Raw genomic sequence first — 22,838 nt, 5'->3', positions numbered from 1 at the left:
TCATCATACTAGAAGATTTGCATACTAACAGGTTAGTCAGAAATAAAAGCCTGAATGCACTATAATGAATTACTAATTTTAGATTAGCAAGCAGTGTATGAGTTTTATCTCCACATCTGAATATTCTGCCCTGATTTGTTCACAGTAAAATACTCAGGCATTCATCAACTCTATCCAGATGATACACTGGTCAAAGCCACATGTATTCAGAAAATAATCATTTGGTAGATCACAGTTTTTAATCTAAACATTTGTGATACAGAATTCACAATAACAAAAACATATGATCACTTTATGTGAAACTACTACCGTCAGAAATCACAGCAATCATGGGGAAATTAGTTGTATTTTTTTAATGTCCTAAACCATATTTATGTTTTCCATTTTTCCTTTACACAAGAAAACTCAAGGCTCTGATAAGGCAACTTTTGAAGAAATATCTTAATATATTCACACCCTTCACTAAGTATATACTTATATGCCTCAACTAAGTATAACCTTTGCATGTGGTAAGATGTCAGCCTTTAAACAGCAAAACCGCAGAGGAGAAGCAAGCTGATAGTATATATTTCAAGCAGCTGCTGCTAAGCAAAAATGTAATAAATACACTCAAGATGAAACTAATGGAGTAAAAAAAATTTTTTTTGATTTAGAAAGCAGAGTTCTCTAAGTACCTCTCAGATCAGAAGTTCTATTAGCGTTTTTATAAGTCATCCACAGCCAAGGGTTATCCAGAAATCCCCTCCTACAATAAACCGAAAGAAGCTGCCCAATTTTGCCCCTGGAATATCCAAAGCTCAGTCATACTTGTGCTAGGAGTTTGGGAGGGTGAGCCCAAGGGTGAGGTGGGTGAGTCAGAGTCCTCAAAACAGGAACATAAAGGAGATCAAAAAACAACTTTCTAGTACAGTCAGAGTTTTAAGTCTAAATCAAGTGTCTGACCAGTCTTAGCCATAGAGGTGAAAACTCTACGCAAGACATTGGGCTGGCCCTCCAACCACCAAGACAGGAGCAGAGAAGATGTGCTGGAGGAAAAGCCGACATTCCCTGACTTGGTTCTTCCTTGTACCCATGACCTTCACTGTTGGGGGTTGGGGAGGAAGCAAAGACAGAGCAGATTTAAAAGGAAGGCGGCCTTCTAGGCAGCAGCTTCACAGAATGCACTTTGAGACAAAATGTCCCCAAATTAAGATATGGAGTGGACATTAGTGGATAAAGCTCAGGAAGCCCAAAGAGATAGAGTGAATATTAGATTTCCTTCAACTTGGTTCAACACATTTCATTTCCCAAAGTGCCATTTTATTTTGGTTTCACTAGAACTTAATCTCAAATGTAAAGATTCAGTTCATTAAAATAGCAACACCTAATGCTCTCTGAGGCTAATTCAGATGGTTTCAAACCTTCAGCAAAACCCTTTTAATAGTTTCAAGCAAATTACACATCAAAACTGCTATTGGGGCTGCTTAGCAACAAAGCTAATTGCATAACATAAATTCACCGCAAATCCTTGGAAAAACAGATCTTTATTCAAATATGAAAGGTCCTCCCCTACACACACACACACACACACACACACAATTTTAATGTATGGTTTGGAAATATCAGACAGAATATCCTATTAGACTATCATGTTTAACACACTAATTTATGTGAAAAATCAATTTTCCTCTGCAAATTGCATATTCATCACGACTAATGCTAATAAATCTCTTTGTTTACCTTTCCCACTCCCTCCATGTCATAACATGTTTTCTGATTTGTGAACTGGAGTTGATTTCTTTCTAAACCATAAAGAACTCCTTATGGCATCATCCATGGCAGTATCAGCCCTGCTGGTTAGTACCAGCATCCTATTCATGGCACTGGCTTTGCTGGAAAGCCTTCAAATTAGCCATGTCAGAACTCATTCTTTCTGGCTTATTCTTCTAAGGATAAAGACCATAGTCTTATTTATTCTGAAAAAGTATTTGCTTACATGCTAACAAATCTACAGTAAAAATCAAGAATATTCATACCAATTGCTGCTGGACTATTTTTTTATGAGTCAGATAAATCCTAAAACCTCATTAATTTTACTATCATTAATATTAATAGGTCATCCTATGGTAGTGATTGTGCCTTCATAAATATCAAATACACTTTAATGGCATGTTCTCTAACATGAAAACAACACAAAAGTAAAAATCATATTTTATTATAGCCTTATATAGAACAATTTCTATATAAGGCCAAATAAAAATGTGACCAGTTTTTATTTGGAAACTTTGAAGATTAGGTACTCTCCCCTCCAATCCACAAGTTTTGAGATGTGATGATAAGTAATTAATGCCCTATTAAGTCATTGTGCTAAGGATTCATTAGTATTCAATAAATACTCATTGATAATAGTTTTTCTACTTCTCAGTATATATTAGTACCTAATAGCTTTATTTATTCTTTATTACTCACTTGAAAAAAAGATTATAAACAAGCTATTTTATTCCTCACAGTTTCAAATACATGAAAAAACACTTTGGTGGAAAAATGACTGCTTTCTTTTCTTTTAAAAGTAAGCTTTAGAACTTAATGTACCCGTTTTTCTGAAGCCTGCATATTGATCTGCGGAACTGTTCATTCTGCCTACGATCATTTAATTATATTTTAAATCAGTATGGAAGCTTCTCACTATGGTGTTTTAATTTATTACCTCAATCTGTACTAAAGATTTATAAGATAACTTCACCCCTCCTATTCTGTCATGAGTGATAAAAGCTTAAAATAATCTATTAGGGAAATGCAGCCCCAGACACCTGAATAATGCTCCACATTTTAGAGAAATTTTACATATACAGAATTCAGAAAGCAAGATGTTAATCATCCCTATGACATTTCAGAAATCCCCAATAAGTGACAACATTTTCTATTGGTAAACCGAACAAGGCTCTTAAGAAACAATCACCATACACCCTGGCTAGACTATGAAGAGCCAATCTTACCAAGAATAGACAGACCACTTCTGGTGAAACTTTAGGGAACTGTTTTCGACCACAACAGTGGGGAAATAACTGGGCCTGGTGAGCAAATTGGAATTGGCAGAATATGTCAGAGCCAGCCCATTCAGTAGTACTGTAATAAACATAGCCAGAACAGTAAAAGGCTGTAGGATTTAAAATTAAAAAGTCAACATAATGATCTCTGCCATTCTTGAGGCTATGACGAAACAGTCTGAAACACTCTTAAAGTCAAAATAAATATAAGCCTATTTCCACTCTCAGAATAGGCCCTTTCTGACACATACTAATCCCAACAAAGCCCTTTCTGACACATATTAATACTAGACTTCCTGAGTGCTTCCTGTAGCTACTGCTGTCCTATCTTACAAACTGTGAGGTCAGCTATGCATTACAAATATCTATGTCTCTTCTACATAGTGCAAGTCCTTTATAAACAATCACCATTCTCAACCCATCACTAAAAACAAGAATGTGCCGTACTGGAAGAAAATTGTTCAATGGTGTGAAGATCAGCAGCACAACCGGAACAAGAGGCTGACTTTGTTAATCCCTGGAAAGTTAGTGAGAAAGTGGATTTTTTAAAATCAAGAAAGAACGATTTTGCTTTTTGGTTTGGTCACTGCTGTGTTTCTTCCTGTCATGTTTCTTCCTGCACTATGCATTTCCTGCCGAATCCATATGAGAAGGTCTATGCCAGGGGCAATAGGGCAATTTAACAGAGAGTTCTCTAGAGTAAGATGGTTTAAGTTTAAATGTGGCTTCCACAATTTCTTTCTAATATTTTGGAAAAGTGTACATTCAAGATCCTCTTCTATAGAATGGGGATAACTAACAACACCATCTTGTAAGTTTGTCGTGGAAATTGAGAGAGAGCACATAAATTTCATGGCACAGGGGCTGGCACACAATCAATACCCCAAAAATATGGTAATTACTACTACTTTACACGTGTAGATGCTCAATAAATGCTGATGGGGTGGACAGATGAATACATTGTTGAAATAAAAGAAAACTTGGTGCCTACAGGCAAATAGCTCAGTTGATGTAGACACAAGTCTTCTATTCAATCTGTTCACCATCATTTATCTGTCTGGAAAGATTATTAATACCAGACACGTTGAACCAGGAGATATCCAGAGAAACACCAGCCTTGCAGACCACTGCAAGAGAATTGGAATAACCCAGAGGTTCATTCCTTCCAGTTCTGGGTCTAATATGCTAAAATTTTGAATTCATACAGTGTTTTGAAAAGTTTCCCATAGAAATTCCTCAATTCAGGGGAGTTTCCTCATAGTCTTTCAGTACTGGAGATTTAAAACCACCTAAAAATCTTTTTTTTTTTTTTTTTAGATTTTATTTATTTATTCATGAGAGACACAGAGAGAGAGAGAGGCAGAGACATAGGCAGAGAGAGAAGCAGGCTCCATGCAGGGAGCCCGATGTGGGACTGAATCCCGGGACTCCAGGATCATGCCCTGGGCCGAAGGCAGGCACTCAACTGCTGAGCATCCCTAAACCACCTAAAAATCTATCAGGCTAATAATGATGTATGTCTCATTTTTATCATGAAGCACTGGCACATAGGTATTATTATCTCTAATTTACAAATTAAAGTGAGAAAAATTTTTGATAACTTGTCCCAATCATATATCCAGCAAGTGGTAGTCAGGACCCAACCCAGATCTTAAATCATCCTTGTGGTGTGATTTGACCACTATTTCAACAAATAGATATGTTCAATACCAGCTGTGTGTCAGGCACTGTTTACGTACTATGGATGTAAATATTATAACATGACTCCATCAAGATGTTTACAATTTAGGGGTACTTGGGTGGCTCATTTGGTTAAGCAGCCCAACTCTTGATTTTGGCTCAGGTCATGACCTCAGGGATGTGGGATTGGGCCCCACATTGGGCTCCATGATTAACAGGGAATCTGCTTGAGATTCTCTCTCTCCCTCTCCTCCTGTGCCTTCCCTTTCTCATTCTTGCTCTCTCTAAAATAAATAAATACTTCTAAAAAATGTTTATGATTTAGTAAGAGACAGAGAACTACACTCAAAAGCCCTCTTCCATATTCTAAATAGCTTATGAAAAAAGTGGATACCTGGGTCCCACCCCAGAGCTCAAATTTAGTAAGTCTGGGTTATAGGCCAGGAATCTGCATGTTTAAGTCTTCTTGGGGTAATTCAGACCACACTTGGAGACACCTGTCTCCTGTTATAATAAGGGCAAGTTGAGAAACAGAAAGGAGGAGTTCCATGGAATGTGATTCCTACACTGGGGATTATAGGACCCACTGGAGTTTCCTAAGAAGAAAAAGTGGGAACAAAGACAGAACCATTCCCACAGAAAAACAGAATTGGCCAAACTTTTGAGAGATAAAATTCATTTGTGAAACTGTGGCACTTCAGTATAACTAAACTAAAATGGAATAGAGGGGAAAGGGTTCAGAGGAAGTAACTCTAGAGGTAGACAAGCTCAGACCCCTGGAGGCCTGTGGACTAGGCCCAGAGCTGGAGAACATAGAGAAGCCAGGGTAGCAGGGGCAAACCAGAAGCAGAAGCAGGTGGTATGTGTGTGGGCTGCTGTCTCCCGACTCCTCAGATCCTCAGTTTGTGCTGAGAATTGCGGGAGTTTATTCCTGAATAGTTAGATTTCCATTGGAATGACCTGTTTCTGTTAAAATGTGTCTCTAAGGAGGGTTTGAACCAAGCCAAGGGCAGGCTTCAACATACAAAGCACATATTTTCAGATGAAATGGTGAATCTCCAATTGCTTTTAAGTCAATACAACCTACAAAGCTAATGAAAGTGCAGCAAAGGCGAGACCCAATTAGTAGCTCTTAATCTTCTGCACTTTACCTCACGGATCTGAAGTTCTTTCCCTCAAGTATGCTGAGCACATGTAAAATCCTTATATCAAAGACCTTGGACTGCTCAGAGACCTCCTTAATCTAAACTGCTGTTGATATTCCCTGGGCTGCGAGTAGAAAGAGCCAGCCTCTTACATCATATCTCCTCCATTTCAGTCTTGCAGGATAACTTCGGGGCTCGATAGTCTTTGGGTTGAGTCAAGTCAGAGGGACGAAATGGCTCTATTCAAGCCATCTGTGAGACTAGGAAACAACCAGGTTAGACTCTCTGTCAACTGGCTACAGGAATCCTGTCACATCCTCTCTTCTCCCAGGAAGGGCCAGAATAGAAGACTCCAGGAAGCAGAAGACATCACCTCAGAGGTGGTAGCCCTGTGTCTCATGGTGTTTCTCAGTAGGACACTACTGACTTCTTGTTTTTTCTGGACAATTGTTTCTTTTGTAAGACTTTACCATTTACTCTAAAATTTTAGTCATTTCTGGGGCCTGCATACTAAATGCCAAAAGTGATGTCCTGTCATTATGCCAACCCAAAAACACTTCCCATGTTTCCAAACTCTCCTTAATGGCAGTGGCATCCCCCTGTGAAAAACCACTGAGTAGAACTTTAGATCCCTGGAGGGGACCTTCAGTGCCATCATGTTTCCCCATCCCCATCTTGTAGAATGTGAAATCTTTTGCAGACTTTTTAAGTAGGAACAGGCCCAGAATTCGATTTTCATGGCTCTCAGGCAGACATCCCCCAAATCTCAGTTCTGTCAAACTCTAAAAAGAGTCTTCAACTTCCCTCTCGTGTCTCTCATTCATATCCTTTAAAAACTCTTTCTTGACCACAAAGCAAATGTAAATGTCTAGTAACTTCTCCCTTTGGCAATATGTGTCAGCCTACCTTTTCTCAAACTTAAGGTACTGGCTGGTCCTGAAGCCAAAAGGCAAAATCTATGCTTGGAGCTAGAAGAAAACCTAAGAATCGTCAGATGGAGAGTATGGGCAAGATGAAAAGGAGGGAAAAAATACACACACACACACACACACACATATATATATATATATATAGTATAATGTATGTACATGTATATGGAGAAAGCTAACATTAAGAGCTACTCATTGGGTCTCACCTTTGCTGCACTTACATTAACTTTGTAGGTTGTATAGACTTAGCAATTTGAAGATTCACCATTTCATCTTAAAATATGTGTTTTGTATGTCAAAGCCTTCATCCTCATGAAGTTTGCCAAGGATAAAACAATAACTTAAAAACTTCTAGAAAGGGATCCCTGGGTGGCGCAGCGGTTTGGCGCCTGCCTTTGGCCCAGGGCACGATCCTGGAGACCCGGGATCGAATCCCACGTCGGGCTCCCTGCATGGAGCCTGCTTCTCCCTCTGCCTGTGTCTCTGCCTCTCTGTCTCTCTCTCTCTGTGTGACTATCATGAATAAATAAATAAAATCTTTAAAAAAAAAAAAAAAAAAACTTCTAGAAAGGTGAAAAAAACAAATTTCTTCAAAGGAATAATAATCAGATTGACATCATAATTCTCATCAGAAACACTAAATTTGAGTACCAATGGTACCAGTAAATACCACTACCTAGGAGGTAAACAAAATCTTCAACATTATTGGAGGCAAAATATTTTGAAGCTAAAATTCTATATCACTCAAATGAGAAGATAAAATGAAATGCATATATATGTATATATATGTGTGTATATGTATATGTGTATGTACATATATATATGCAATAAAAACGTTTACCTGCTGTACAAAAAAATACTCCAAGATGTGTTCCACCAAAAAAAAAAAAAAAATGGAAAGACTAGAAAGACTTTAGTTTCACAATATAACCCAGGAGTTCAACAAAAAGAAATGAAATCCTGCATAACCAGCCATACAGCACACCTAGAAATCTACTGGCCTTGGTGCATCCAGGATGCTTTAGGACTCAGTATAAGGAGGCTACTCCCAGAGAGAGGAGGGAGAATGGCTCCCTGTCTTGGCCTCTTGTTCACAAAGGGGTGCCGATTCCTTCCTCCACGTGCAGGGTGTGCACGTGATCACAGAGATACACTGATGAGACCAAACTCTTAAAATTTTTTCATGATTTGAGCTTCCTTCACAGAAAACTTAAATAACAGTGACTTAAATAATGTATGAATTAATTTTTTTCTTATGAAATTAAAAAACTCTGAGGTTGGCACCCTCTAAGGCTAGCCACTATAGTAACTCAATGGAGTCCAGGTTGAGCACTCCAGGAATGCCTAGCCTCATGAGCTTGCTAAAGTCTTAGTGCAATATATTAGGCAAAAAAAAAAAAAAAAAAAGGAATGAGAAAAAGGTCAAGGGACAGATGCCAACTGAGTTTGCTCTCCCTGGGGGCAGCCTGGGTGACTCAGCAGTTTAGCACCACCTTCAGCCCAGGGCCTGATCCTGGAGACCTGGGATCAAGTCCCATGTAGGGCTCCCTGCGTGGAGCCTGCTTCTCCCTCTGCCTGTGTCTCTGCCTCTCTTTGTGTGTCTCTCATGGGTAAATAAATAATTAAAAAAAAAAAAAAACTCAAAAAAAAAAAAAAGAGTTTGCTCTCCCTTTAAGAACTGTGCACAAATTTCCTCCAGACAATTTCCATGTACATCTCATTGAGCAAGCCTCTCTCCTGGTCTGTAACAAAAGCTAGGCAATGCCATTTTTTAAAAACTAGGTATAGTGCCCTGCCAACAGAATTATAGTCCTACTAGTAAGAAAAATATTATGTAAATAACTCAATTTGGGTACTTCTTTTTATAATAGGTTTTAATTTTTATAGCAATTTTAAGTTTACCAAAAAATTGAACAGGAAGTACAAATTCCAATATATGCTTCCCCCCCTCACCCCTAACACACAAGCAATCAATTTCCCTTATTATGAACATTACTGTGGTTTGCTTGTTACAATTGATGAATCAATATTGACACACTATTATTAACTAAAGTCCAAGTCTGCATTAGGGTTCACTCTTTGTGTTATGGGGTTTTACTAAGATATAGTGTCATATATATGCCAATTTTTTAATATATCAGAGCCCACAAAGAAGTGGATGTGGCCTAAAATTTTCTTGACCTCAATTAAACTCTGCTAAGAAGACCATCTTAAAAAAAAAAAAAAAAAGAAAAGAAAAGAAAAGAAAAAAGGTCTTTTTATTTCAACAGTGTGGTAAGCAAGTTATACAGTATCTTTAAAAAAAAAAAACCCTTTGTGTTACGATGAAAGAAGAATGACAAATAATTTCTCTAAAAGGCCTGACAGTAAATTTTTTTTTTCAGATTTATTTATTTACTTGAGAGCGAGAAAGAGGGAGAGCACATGTGCCAGTGGAGGGAGGGGCAGAGGGAGAGAATCTTCAAGCAGACTTTGCAGGGCTCAATCTTATGACCCATGAGATCATAGCCTAAGCCAAAACCAGGAGTCAGATGCTCAACCAACTGAGCCACCCAGGAGCCCCAGTCAGTAAATATTTTGGGATTAGTAGGCCGGATGTCTCTGTTGTAAACCACTCAACTCTGCCATTATAGCACAAATGCAGCTATACATAATACATAAAAGAATGATACTGGCTGTGTTTCAGTAAAACTTTGTTTATAGACACTGCAATTCAATTTTTATATGTTTTTCATGTATCATGAAATATTATCTTTTGATTTTCTTAAATGATCTAAAATTGAAAAAACCATTCTTAGCTTACAGGTGTACAAAAACAAGAACTGGCCAGATTTGGTGCATGGACTACGGTTTGCTGGCTTCTGACATAGGAGAAAGTTAGAGACAAAGTACAAATGATTTAACTTCGGATTTGCAGAACCAAAAGTAAGTTTTATAAACCTTTATGTAAAAGTAGGCTAATGTTAGTACTGATGAAATCAAGAAGTTAAGAAGAGATGGGCCTGAAGGTAAGCAATAAAATTTTACTTGTGACTTCATAATTATGCAGCATTTGAAAATTTTCTTAATTTAAGAATAATTATAGTTAATACCTATAGAGCGTTTTTTAATCCATGGAACATGGAGCTCTAAAATCATAGAAGAGCTAGTAACATCAGCATGATAGGACTTGCTGGACTAAGTATGATCATGTGTTACAGAACTCTTACGAGAAACCTGGGAGATTGTGGAAAACTAAAATGACCAGCGATGGACTCAGGGAGGAGTTGGCATGGATCATAAAGGATCCTAGGATATAGATAGCAGATAGCATAAGAAGGGCGTTCCAATGCTGCAGTGAACATGAGAATGAAGATCTGGATTTCACTTCCATTACATATATACTCAGAAGTAGGATTGGATCATATGGTAGTTCTATTTTAATTTTTTGAGAAACCTCTAAACTGTTTTCTACAGTGACAACACCAATTTACATTCCCACCAACAGTACACAAGAGTCCCCTTCTCTCCACATCCTTGCCAAAACTTGTTACCTCTTGTCTTTTGACTAGTGAGGTGTGACATTTAACAGGTGTGAGGTGATATCTCATTGAGATTTTGATAAATGGACAAATGGATAAAGAAGATGTGGTATATCCGTTATATCACACACACACACACACACACTATATATATATATATATATATATATATATATATATATATATATATTAAATCATATGTGTGGGTGTATATATATACATATATATATGATATATGATACACACACAATGGAATATTATTTAGCCACGAGAAAGAAGGAAATCCTGCTATTTTTGACAACATGGATGGGATTTGAGGTTAAATAAGTAAGACAGACAAAAGAAAGACAAATACTATATGATCTCACTTATATGTGGAATCCACAAAAGCCAAAATCAGAGAAACAGAGAGTAGAATGATAAATAAATGGGGACAGAAGGGTGGGAGAAATTGGGAGACACTGGTGAAAGGGTACAAACTGCCAGTTATAAGATGAATAAGTTTTCGAGATCTAATGTACAGCACAGTGATTATAATTAATAGTACTGTTTTATATACTTGAAAGTTGCTAAGAGAGTAAATCTTAAAAGTTCTCACCACAAGAAGAAATGGTAATTATGTGACATAAAGGTGTTAAATAATGCTACTGTGGTAAGCGTTTTGCAACCTATATCAAACTAACACATAGTTCACCTTAAACTCACACAGTGTTATGTGTCAGTTATGCCTCTTTACTACTGAGCTTAAAATTCCCTAAGGGGGAGGGTGGCATAAATAGCAGGGGACAGATAATCAATCAGTCTTCACAGAAGAAGAGTAGAAGGTCAGGATAGGCATTCTAGGGCTGCAGGCCTGGGACCAGCCACTAACTACACAGCTACTGTAAGAGGTTTGTAAATCTAGCTGAGTATCGGGCTCCTGGCAGAGAGACCAAAGAGTACTCCTACACATCAATAATACTATTTTTCAAATGTATTAACTTCTATTATAATTATGTAAATTCATATTGATTTAAAAGTATTCCTAAATTCAATTATAGTATCTTATATTTTCTCAGTAAGTATTAAAATATAATTCCTTCATACTTAGAAGGGTGAAATCTTTTTAATTGTGAAAATGAGATTCTCATACTTGAAAAGCTAAGAGCTACTGGGTTAATAAGTTTTGGGGGCTACAGGGAGTATGGAGCAGCCCAGGCACACCATGGAAAGCTAAAAACATTTTTCTGAGTACTACTTCTATTAAAGAAAAAAATCAAATAAACATTTTATAAAAATGAATGAGAAAGTTATGTATTAAAACTTCTAAACTTAAGATCAATTTTGATAATTTGTAATTCCTGGAAGACTATTTCTGAGAAATAGAAAATAGAAAGTTATCAAAATTGATTTTAAAAGAAATAGAAAAACTGAATGTTCTTTAAACATAAACAATACTCAAAAAGATAACATTCCAACAGAGCTCTCCTTAAAAGAACGATAATTCCTATCATATTTAAACTGTTACAGAGAAGTGAAAAATACAATTTTTCAACTAATTTTTCAAGTCTAGCATAACACAAATACACTAACTGGGAGACAGTGCAAATACATAGTACTTTAAACAATAATAAATTACTTTCACCCTTCTATTAAATAATAATAACTAAGGAGGGAATATCCTAGGATGTTTTAATATTAGAAAAACCTCCATGAACAGATTAAAGGAAAAAAGCTTATAGTGTTTGTTTGTTTGTTTGTTTGTTTAAGATTTTATGTATTTATTCACCAGAGACTTAAAGAGAGAGGTGAAGATATAGGCAGAGGGAGAAGCAGGTTCCCTGCAGGGAGCCTGATGCAGGACTCAGTCTTGGGGTCCCAGGATCATACCCTGAGCCAAAGGCAGATGCTCAACCACTGAGCCACCCAGGCATCCGACTCAGAGATTATTTTGAAAGATGATAAAAAACATTTAATAAATTTCACTTCACTGTCATGATGGAGGAATTATATCTTAGTACTAATTGAGCAAATATAGGATAAGACACCATAAATGAATTCAATAATACCTTTAAATGAATTTGTCTTTCCTTAATCACAAAAGCTAATTTGATAATGGGCAACAAGCAGAAGATTTCAGCAAACAGAGTGAAACGTTGAAGGGTTGCTATTAATTTCAGGAATAAAATAAATTCCACATACCCCACGTTGTGCTAAAGTGACAGAAAAGACCTCTAAATCTCAATTTTTTACAAGAATATAGGTTTATTGCTCACATCTCATGACAATCACTTGTCAAATTTGGCTTTGCCCCACATCATTTTTTTTGACTCAAACATTCACTTCCTTGTCCCTTGTCACACAAGCACATTAGATATCTGTATGAAGATGTTCGTTGGAGAGCATTGTTTATAGTAACAAACTTTTGGAGTAACTTAAAATCTATCACCAGGGAAATCGTTTTAAAAATTTGGTAAACTCCTACTATGGATCAAGGAAGTTTATTTTTAGGGATTGATAAGATCTATGAATGCTAAGAAAAAGGTCTGGAAGGTTACATAGAAAACAATAGAAGTCATTCTGGGCAAGTTGTAGAACTGGAGAAGGGTGATGGAGGTATTCTCTTTTCTTGCTTTACACTTCAACATTGTTTAAACTTATTGTAGAGTAAGCACATATTACATTTTATTTGAAATTAAAGTAAGAATTTTAAATATTATATATCCTTGTATCTTCTTGTCTTCTTAACTTGATGTGTACTTCTGATTGCTTTATCAAGTTATTGCGCTTCTTAGGAGATTTCATATGTGTTCTGCTATATTGTTTGTTACATAAAGGTTTAAAAATGATGGCAACATCTTGTCTTTGTAGATTATATTCTTCATCATAATATTATCACTTTCTATATCTCATTTGACTCTTCGAAATTTGAATTCTACATTTTAGAAATGTGTATTGTCACTCCTGCTTTTATTTTGTTTGCACTTGTTGACTATACTTAGCCTCTCACTTTATTTGTACCCTTTCCTGGTTACCTTGATACTTCTCCCAGATATGATATGGCATTGATCTAAAAAGTGTAACTGAAGCCTGAAACCTCAGTTTTAACAAAATCTTGAAACAGTGAAATATGGTTCAATTTGGTTCTTCAAGAAAGAAAATGCTTAGCCATTATGTCTCATCTGACAAGGAAAATGCTAGTGAAGTTTTACACACTTGTTACCGAAAAATTTAAAATAAATATATGCATATTCTTTAACTTGGTATTAGAAAGTTGAATTTCTGTGTCAGCCTGTTTGCTCTCAAGAGAAAAGAACAGCCCTAATACATGAGTTTGCTTTAATAGTTCTAAGAACTGTTAATTTGTAACCCTGACTCAAGACTTTTCCATAGGAAACTATATATTTAAATTGTTTTTTATAAAGAAAAAAACTGTGTTGTATCATGTGGTAAACCACATTAGAAATAGGAGGTGAATTTCAACTACCAATTTATATGTCACTATGATGTCACCAAACTAGTGCTAATTACTCCTTTAAGGGACCGTGCACGTTTTCTGAAAATAAAACACATTAAAATTTTTTTCTCCCGGTATAAATTACTTTAAAATAAAACACAAGTGATTCTAACAGACTAAAACACAGGCAGAGCCTCAATTTGCCATATCGTCAAGACTAGAATGACGAAAGCAATAATTTAATATTATCTTATGGGTTACTTTCACAGAACCTGTAAAGGATGAAGAATGGAAGTCAGAAAAAGAATCATGGATAGCTCTAGCCCTCTTTCACATTAGGATTCACACCTGCTAACAGGGTAGCTAAGTTAGAAGTTCAAGTACTATACAACACACTCTACCAAAAATTCTTGTCCCCCAGCAAATCGAGGTTTCATGATCATATCTGAATTTATATCCAAGAGCAAGATTATATGGTGAACTAATCCTCTTTCAAGGTCCAGGCACTGTGAAAGACACTAGAATACAGGAGGACACCTGTAAACCCCACCCTCCTAAACTTACAATTTAATATTACCCAGCTTTGTTCTGTTCAATATGGTAGCATCAGCCAAATGGAGCTGAGCTTCTTAATTTTTTTTTTTTTTAGAGAGCTTCTTAAATTTTAAAAAATTTAAAATTCAATTTATCAGTCACAATGACCATATTTGAAGTATAATTAGTCAAATGTCGTTAGTAGCTAGTTCTTGGGCAGTGCAGATAGAGAACATTGCCATCATTGCAGGAAGTTCTAATATATATATATGTGTGTATATATTTGTGTATATATATATATATATATATATATATATATATATATATATATATTACATAATGAAAGGAGCCTGGTTCTTGAATAAATCATCATGAAACCAAACACCCCATAAACCTGGACATTTACCTTGGAATCTTATGTGAAAGAGAAATAAATATATTTCTTGAACCAACTGTATTTTGGGGTCTCTTTATTACAGCAAGTTTAAAAATAAGTTTTATCTCAGCTGTCATCAACTCTACTTTCATACGCTCTTCTATTCCTTTAACCTTAATTAAGGCAATCTATGCCCTTGTATCTGTCCACTCCTCCATCCCAGAGGATAGCTATTCATTAAAATAATTCCCTCTATGGTGTTAATGACTGAATTCCAATGGCTACTTAATTATTGTGTTAACCTCTCACAGAATCTTTTTTTTTTTTTTTTTTAAGTAATGGAGAAACCAGAAAAAGGGGTAGGAAGGAATCTCTGATGGAGAAATTTTAAGCATTAACCACACAATGGTAGAGAGATAGGTTGGAGTCTGAAGCTTTTTTGTCATTTCTCCCATACATTCATGGATGAATCATCTATATATAAGGCGGCATTCAAATTCAGAATTTAGTTGCAAAATATACTCATGAGGAGAAAACAAAGGCAGAGAAAAATCCATTTCTGTGTTGTCTCTTTGTAAATTCTCAGAGTTAATACTGAAAGGGATAATCCAACTCTTCTCAAGCATCACCATTCTGTGGCTACAAAGGAGGCCATGTTACATTTATATCCTTGTTAGATCCATGAAGGAATTTGGCAAGAATTTCAGGTATTTTAATAAAGTACAACACCTTGCATGTAAAAATCGCTCGATAAATATTTGTTTGAACAGTCTCCATGAGGTGCCTTACATCCTTGAATTAGTCCAGTCAGCCAGTAATCTCTTTTGATCTCAGTCAAGATGCTCTCACTAACTAGCATTTTTCTCTGCAAGAATCTACCTGCCAAAGGCCATAGCTGTGGCCCAACTTTATCACCACAATAGCCAATACAAAATGAGGAAAAGCTTCTTCTCCTCTGTTATACTTAGGTAAGGTGGAGGGGCCCATATAGCAGGTTTGTTAGGTTCTCTCCATTGACCCAGATGTTTTGTTACTGAGCCTGAATCTGGTTATATTGGCCAGATCTTATGGGGGAGCTCTCTCACAAGGATTTCATCATCCCTTCCGGCAATGTGACTTCTACTGGCCAACTCCCATCCTCACCCCCAGCTCCCTTCCTTGGGCCCACCCAAACTGTCTAAAGTGGATGTGGTTCAAATTCTATTTTTCTACAAGAGGCTACTGAGCCCCAACCTAAGTCTTACATTGATTGTGTCTTATAATAGCTGTTGGTCGATAATGACATAGCTGTGCCTTACAATCTTGGTCAAAGTTGTTCATATTTTGTCACTTCAGTTAAGTGATGGGCACTGCTATATAAGGATATTGAGTTGAATTGCCATTTAGAATGTCTTCAGGAAGATTATACTATGATTCAGCTTTGATATGAAATGCTATTGTGTACAAGGAAAGGAACATAAAAAGCAATGGAACATAAATTTGATCTTAGTAAAGCAAAAATTTGTCATTGGTGGATGACTGAAATTTATATTTTCTTGCTAAAACAGCAACCAAGTTCTTTGTAGGAACTAAGAAAGTAATACACCCACAAATAAATGAATCTATGTTACATTTTGTTACTGAGATATGTGGAAAAGAACTGATGACAATCACACCCAAGCAATGCATGTGAAGGCAGGAGAAATGGCCAAAACCATCAGAATGGATGAAGAAAATTTTAAAGCAATGAGAGGGTAATGTGTGTGACTCATGCATCCAGCGGGACTAGTGTTACGGTACAAATACTATTTTGTCAGACATTTCCTTCTGACTTTGAATGGGAACTACTTAACTTCCAGTACAAGTGATTTAATTCAGAAAAACACGAAATGGAATTTAATCAAATAGGAAACCCTAATGAAACCCAGCATGTTTTGAAATTACATTATCAATGCCATGAAATCAAGAAATCAAAATTGTGAATTTGGGTAACAAAGAGTAGCTTATTGCTGTAATACTGTACAAGATTACCAATGGCCAAAAGTTTGACTCTATATTTAATTATAGGCCACAAAAATCTAAGAACGTGAAATTTCCCCCAAAGAACATTAATTCCTCTCAAAAAAGATGCACAACAGCTGAGTAGATGGAGGACAGGAGACTAAACTCCATCAAGGAGGACCAGAAGCACTGAGTAACCCATCAAGTGTTAGTTTTGGAGGTTTTTGAGACATATGTGTAAACAATTATAGCAAGGAATAGAATGATAATATCAAACTTGTGGTGGATTGAGAGAAAATCCCAGAGAAAATAATGGAGAATTCCTTAAGAAACAGTGCATCATTAAGGCTCTTGAGGGGATAAAGATATTGTAAAGGAAAACATAGGTGTTGATAATTCTGAGTCAAAAGTTATTGAAGTCAGACCCTGAAAGAGAAGAGTTTTAGGAATACTTTAAGCAATCCATTTCATTTTACTTTCCTTCATAAAAGAAAGAGTGATACCTGATTTTTTAAAAAAAACTATATTAAGTCTAAAAGTCTCTTCAGTATCTTTAAGCACAAAATAAATTTTTAAAAATCAGACAGATGCATTGTGCCATAGTTTAACTTAAAATGTTTTATCTTCCTTAGTAGTAATGAGATAATGTTGCATCTTTGAATCAGTGGCACCTTCAATTTGATGAAAAATAATGTACTTTTTGGCTCCTTGCAGTTCTGGTTAGTTGTAACAAGTTAGACAACCTCAAGTACGATTAAGAAGTATAGCCATTTTCAGTGGTGAAAATTAAACTCCAAACCCTCAATCCTAACTTTGCTGAGACTGTCTGGCTTCTCCAGGCATTGTGTATACACATTCCACAGGGCAGTAGTTCTCCTTCAGCACCAAACCACGGTCTCCTAATAGGGTTCTCCTTAAAGAATGGGAATATTTGGTAACAAAATAAAATATCTCTTAATAGCCACAAATACACCAAAATAATTTACATTTTTTCCTTCATTCAATAAGCATTTTATATATGTTCTAGATATGACACTAGCCAACTCTCATTTGAAGCAAACTTAATTTTTGGTATGATCTTGCTATTTTTACCCTAACTCGCCATTAGTCAAAATATTAAACCTCAAGATGTCTAATTAAAAAGGCATATTTTCATAGTTTCATAATCTGTTTAAGAAATATAATCAGGTGAAGGCTTAACAAAATGTAGTCATTCTTTCATCGAATGTCATGGTGCTCTCAGAAGCAGCCTGCTGACAAGCACGATAAGGCTATTTTTAGCACATCACCTTTTTAGAACATTTGTGTTTGTTAATTATGACCATTTGGAGCTCACAGATGGTATATGAAATTGTAGTGTTCTGCTTTAGATAATGAGGATGGTGGTATAATAAATAAATCATTGTGAAATCAAAGGACATAGGTGGTGCACAGCATGGTGTATTTGGTTATTTATTACACACAATACCTTGGTTGTTAATAGTGCTTTATACTTGATTTCTAGCCACCATTGCATCTGCCACTCTGGTCTCCTTTGACATGGCTTCCATCATGTTACCTCTCTCTTTATACCCTGTGGTGTCTTCTTTTTGCCGCCCCATCAATCCTGAATTCCTCATTTAGATTCCAAAGCTCCCTAATCAGACACAACTTTGCCAATTGAAATATTTTTCCATAGCTCCCAACAGGCAACTTTCCTCCAATTAGTATTTCTTCACCCTGGTTCCCTATGCCTTCCGCTCATTGCCAGGCATAGTCCCTCTGATGGTCTCCCCACGTGTAATGCCTATTTTCCTTCCTTCTGCCCAACAACACTCCACCAGTTCTTAGCTTAGATCCATGCTCCCAGAAAGCATGTGTTTACTTCACCAAGTGTTATCATTTTCCCCCCTGAATTCCAAGTGCACAATAAGTATCACATAGTTTTACATTAATTGGTCCCTGATTATGTCACCATATAGGTCTTAGCTCAACAAGACAGCAAGATGCAAGTAATGGAAAGCCTGGCATGCTCGTACATGGCTTTTCCACCACACCAAATGAAAATGCAGGGAAGGATGAAGAACAGATGTTAATAAATAAATACCTGTTGACTGTCTGACTAATACAGAATCTCTGGCAAAACATCAAAAGATAATGCTTGTAGGTTCCTTCTCTTAAAATAGAGGAAGCTGAATATAGCAACTGGTATAGTATAGAATATTGACTCTAATAATATAATAAATCAATGTTCAGAAATTTACCTTTCTGTAACCTGCCAGCACCTCTCTAAGCTTTATGTCTCAGCAATCTAATGTTCCAAGGCTCAAATAATCAATTTTACAGTTGAGGCTTTCCAGGGCTAAGGAAGACTGTGCAACCAAAGAATCTATTTTTTAGAACCCATTAGCTCTTTGTTAAAATATTCAGTGCCTCATTTCATGTTGACTCAAGTATTTGGCACAGTGTTTTGGTTCTTATTATTCACTTAACACTTTGGTAGTCCTACCACTGAGATGATAAAAATCACATTCATACAATGAATTATCAAATGTTACTTGAAAGCAAAGAATTAGATTTGATTAGCTACAAAGTGATTTACAACTGGAAAACTTAAATTTTCAAAACAAAAGTTTACAACGAATTAATATAAACAAAAAAAGAGAGGGACGATAAAAAAACTCAAGTTAAAAGAGGTTCAGGAAATTGTCAGTGAGATAAAAAGTAACTTACAAATTGTAGCATCCATTTGTCACATTGGGTCTTGATAGGCTATGTCTCAATGGCCTTAATTTTGCTGATGTAAAAAAGATGGGGAGCCCCATAGTCTTCCTAGGGTATGTGTGTATTCTTGCTGAGCAAACTGAAAGTGTAAAATGCATACTCTGTGGGTGATTGATTGCTTGAGAGAAATTAATAAATTGTGTGTATAAGAAAAATCAGAGACTAATCTATTAAAAATATAATTACTTTTTAGCATTCCCTACTCAAAATTTATCCTAGATACCAATTTATTTGATAACTTTGATATTTTCCACCTCAGAGATTTCAGATAATGAAGGAGGTACATTGAATTTCAAGGTAGGTAGAATTTATTTTATTTCATTAATTCTCTGCTTCTTTTTTCTTCATGTTAATTTTTTCTATAAGTATTCACACAAATTTTGGGTGACTCTTTTCAACAGGTATATTTTTATTCAGCCTTTGAGAAACACTAGATGAGAACCTAAGTTGTGGGCACTGAGGATACCAACAAATAAAACAATTTTTTTATATACAAAAATAGCACATGAGAGAGTTTTTTTACAGTTGAATGAAGGTAAAACTGCTGTTCCAGGAAACTAACTTGTGCAGAAGAATTTGTTGGATAATCAGGACTAGCTAAAGTGCTACTATTTCCCATTGTCTCCTGCGTGAACATACATATATTTTTTCTGTATCTCTCCAGTCATTCTTTCAAAGACAAAAGATTCTATAAATGGGATAACAGGTACATAAGCGTGGTGTGTAATTATGTCCTAATAGAGGTTTCCTTGTCTATAAGAATTCTGATGACTGAGTGCTTGGTATGTGGTTTGTTTTCTAACAACAATCAATCATTTTTTTCCTTGAAGTCATTCTAGTAACACATCTCTGCCATTATTTTTAGATCTATAACAAATCATATATTTTGTACTTATTCAGAAATGTTTTTCATTGAATAGCTCTCATCAAATGCTATTTTAAAGAAGATGCAAATCGTTGTGTGATCCCTAGGGTTGGCTTCACTTCAAATAGAAATGAAATTAATCCCATTATGCCAGTTAACCCATCAATGATTACTGTGGGGAGGGCTAATCTTAAACCTACATAAAGAAGTCAATTGCTGGTGTTGGTAAAGGATCCACATCCCCATCCATAATGGCTTCCTCATACAGTTATTCATTCTTGAATTTCCTTTAATAAAAGATGGTTTTCATTTCTAAATTCCTGTTAAAATGCAAATAGTTCTGGAAGAGGCAATATACAGATCTAAATTCACACAAGAGTAAAAATATCTGTTATCAACACTTACCTGAAAAAATTTCCTCTATTGCACAGCTGACTCTAAGAACTTGGTGGAATCCATCACAAAAGGAGGAAAGGATGCAAGCAATCTGGGATGTGCCAAGGACAAATTTCTCCTTGTTTGCAGTCTTGCCTGCATTCCCATTGACTGGAAAGTTAGCAGAATTACTCCCCAAAGTTTTTAATCCTAAACCCTATGCTCTGTCAGTTACTTGAGTCTCAGGCAGAGATTGCAGCTGATATCCAAATGAACATGTATAATCATATCTTTACAACAATTATAATTTGCTGTATATATACTTGTGTTTAAATTAAATGTTGAGGCACCTGGGTGGCTCAGTTGATTAAACATCTGACGGGTTTTCAGCTCAAGGTCATGATCTGAGGGTCATGAGATTGAGCCCAGCATTGGGCTCTGGCTTAGGGTAGAGTCTGCTTGAGATTCTCTCTCTCTCTCTTTCTCTCTGCCCTTCCCCCTGCTCAAGCTCTCTAAATAAATAAATAAATAAAATCTTAAAAATTAATTAATTCATTAAGTGTTTAATGGCGTTTCTAAAATTCAATCCATAATGTAAACTCAACCCAATTACCTTTCTGACAAGTTGGGGAAAAAAGAAAGTAAGCCTCCTCAGATGGTCTTGAATTCTACTAACATTATCTAGGTTCTCCAAGCTATGGAGAATGAACAAATGAATAAGTAAAAGACAAAGAAAGAAAAGAGCATGAAGAACAGTGGAAGCAACCTGGTGAGTAAACAATCTGATTATAGTAAAATCATTCACTGTAAGTGACTGTTCAACAGCTATATAGGCTTTAAATAAAATTAAAGGTCCTTTGCATCAGACCCTTCACTTGGTAAGATATACTATGACATCCAGAATGTCTAGGAAGAGTGATGGCACTTGCATTAAAAAATAGCACCTTCCAATCTATCCCTTCCAATAGTGTCAAGTGAACCTGCTTTGGGTTTCAGCCTTCTTGCTCGTCACAGTGAGAAGGTCTGAGACCAGTGGGGAATGATTACGTGGTGGTGTAAGACATTATTTGAAAAGCCCTTGTGTTTCAATGTGTTTGCTTTTACTGGCTTGTGGAAAGTGAAAAGATTGCTATTATGTGGTGCTCTGCGGTAAAACTTCTCATTTCACAAGATATACATGTGTGGGTTTCAACCAGAGGAGTTCCAGCTACAGAAGTGCTAACTACCCCATATGACCTAACCTCTGATTTATCACATAAGAAATAATGGTCACACTCTTCATAAAATACAGAACAGTTTTTGCTGGCTAGGGTTTATTCTACACAGGAAGAACAAGAGGGAATTTGATAGAATCATAGCGAGAATATTCAAACAAAATAATTACTTGTCTGAATTATTCAGGATAAGAAATTTCTCCCCTTAAATAATGGCTTTATCAGGCCTATTTAGATAGCCCTATCACTACTTCTAAGTGAGGCCTTATTTTAACAAATCTAAAAGACTTAAGGGAAAGAGGGTTAATTTTTTAATCACTAAAGAAATAACCAGTTAACTAAAAACAATGAAATAAAATGTTGAAATACACTTACATAGCAGAAAAAAATGCTCATTGAAGATATAGATCTTTCAGTACCAAGTAACATAAAAATATTTTTGGCCTTAATTTACCTGGAATCTTTTGCTGTCACTTAAAAGACTTTCATGTAGTCTAAATCAATTTCTCACAGTCCCTTGGACCATTTTGTTGATTTTTGACATCTCACATATGCAAAATCATTTACTCAAAGTGACTAGAGAAGTGGAAAAATTAGAGTTTCATGGTTTACGAATTGGAATTTATACAGATTTTACAGCTTTGCTTTTAAAGAAAGGAAAATGTTTTCTGCAGTTAAGAAATCACTCCAACAGATGGGCCTATCTCCTCTATTTTTATTTCTAGTTGGCTTACGGGTGAATTACCCTGGACATAGTTATAAATTTGAAATTATAGGAACTGCTGAGGGGTGATTTTTTTTTTCTGGCTATAAAATACAATGAGGACACAGCTGCACCATCTAGAAAGTGAGGAAAGCTAAAACCATAAAAATAATACTATTTCCTCTTCCTTGTTTTGGATTCAAGCTCTGAAACAAGAATGAGCTTATCTGGTTTCCCAATATTTATAATGATTAATCTAAGGCCACATTCCCAGAAGAGTAATGAGCCAGT

This window comes from Canis lupus, chromosome 25 (assembly GCF_011100685.1).
Source record: "Canis lupus familiaris isolate Mischka breed German Shepherd chromosome 25, alternate assembly UU_Cfam_GSD_1.0, whole genome shotgun sequence".
NCBI classification, from domain to species: Eukaryota; Metazoa; Chordata; class Mammalia; order Carnivora; family Canidae; genus Canis; species Canis lupus.
This window is presented reverse-complemented; position numbering follows the sequence as displayed.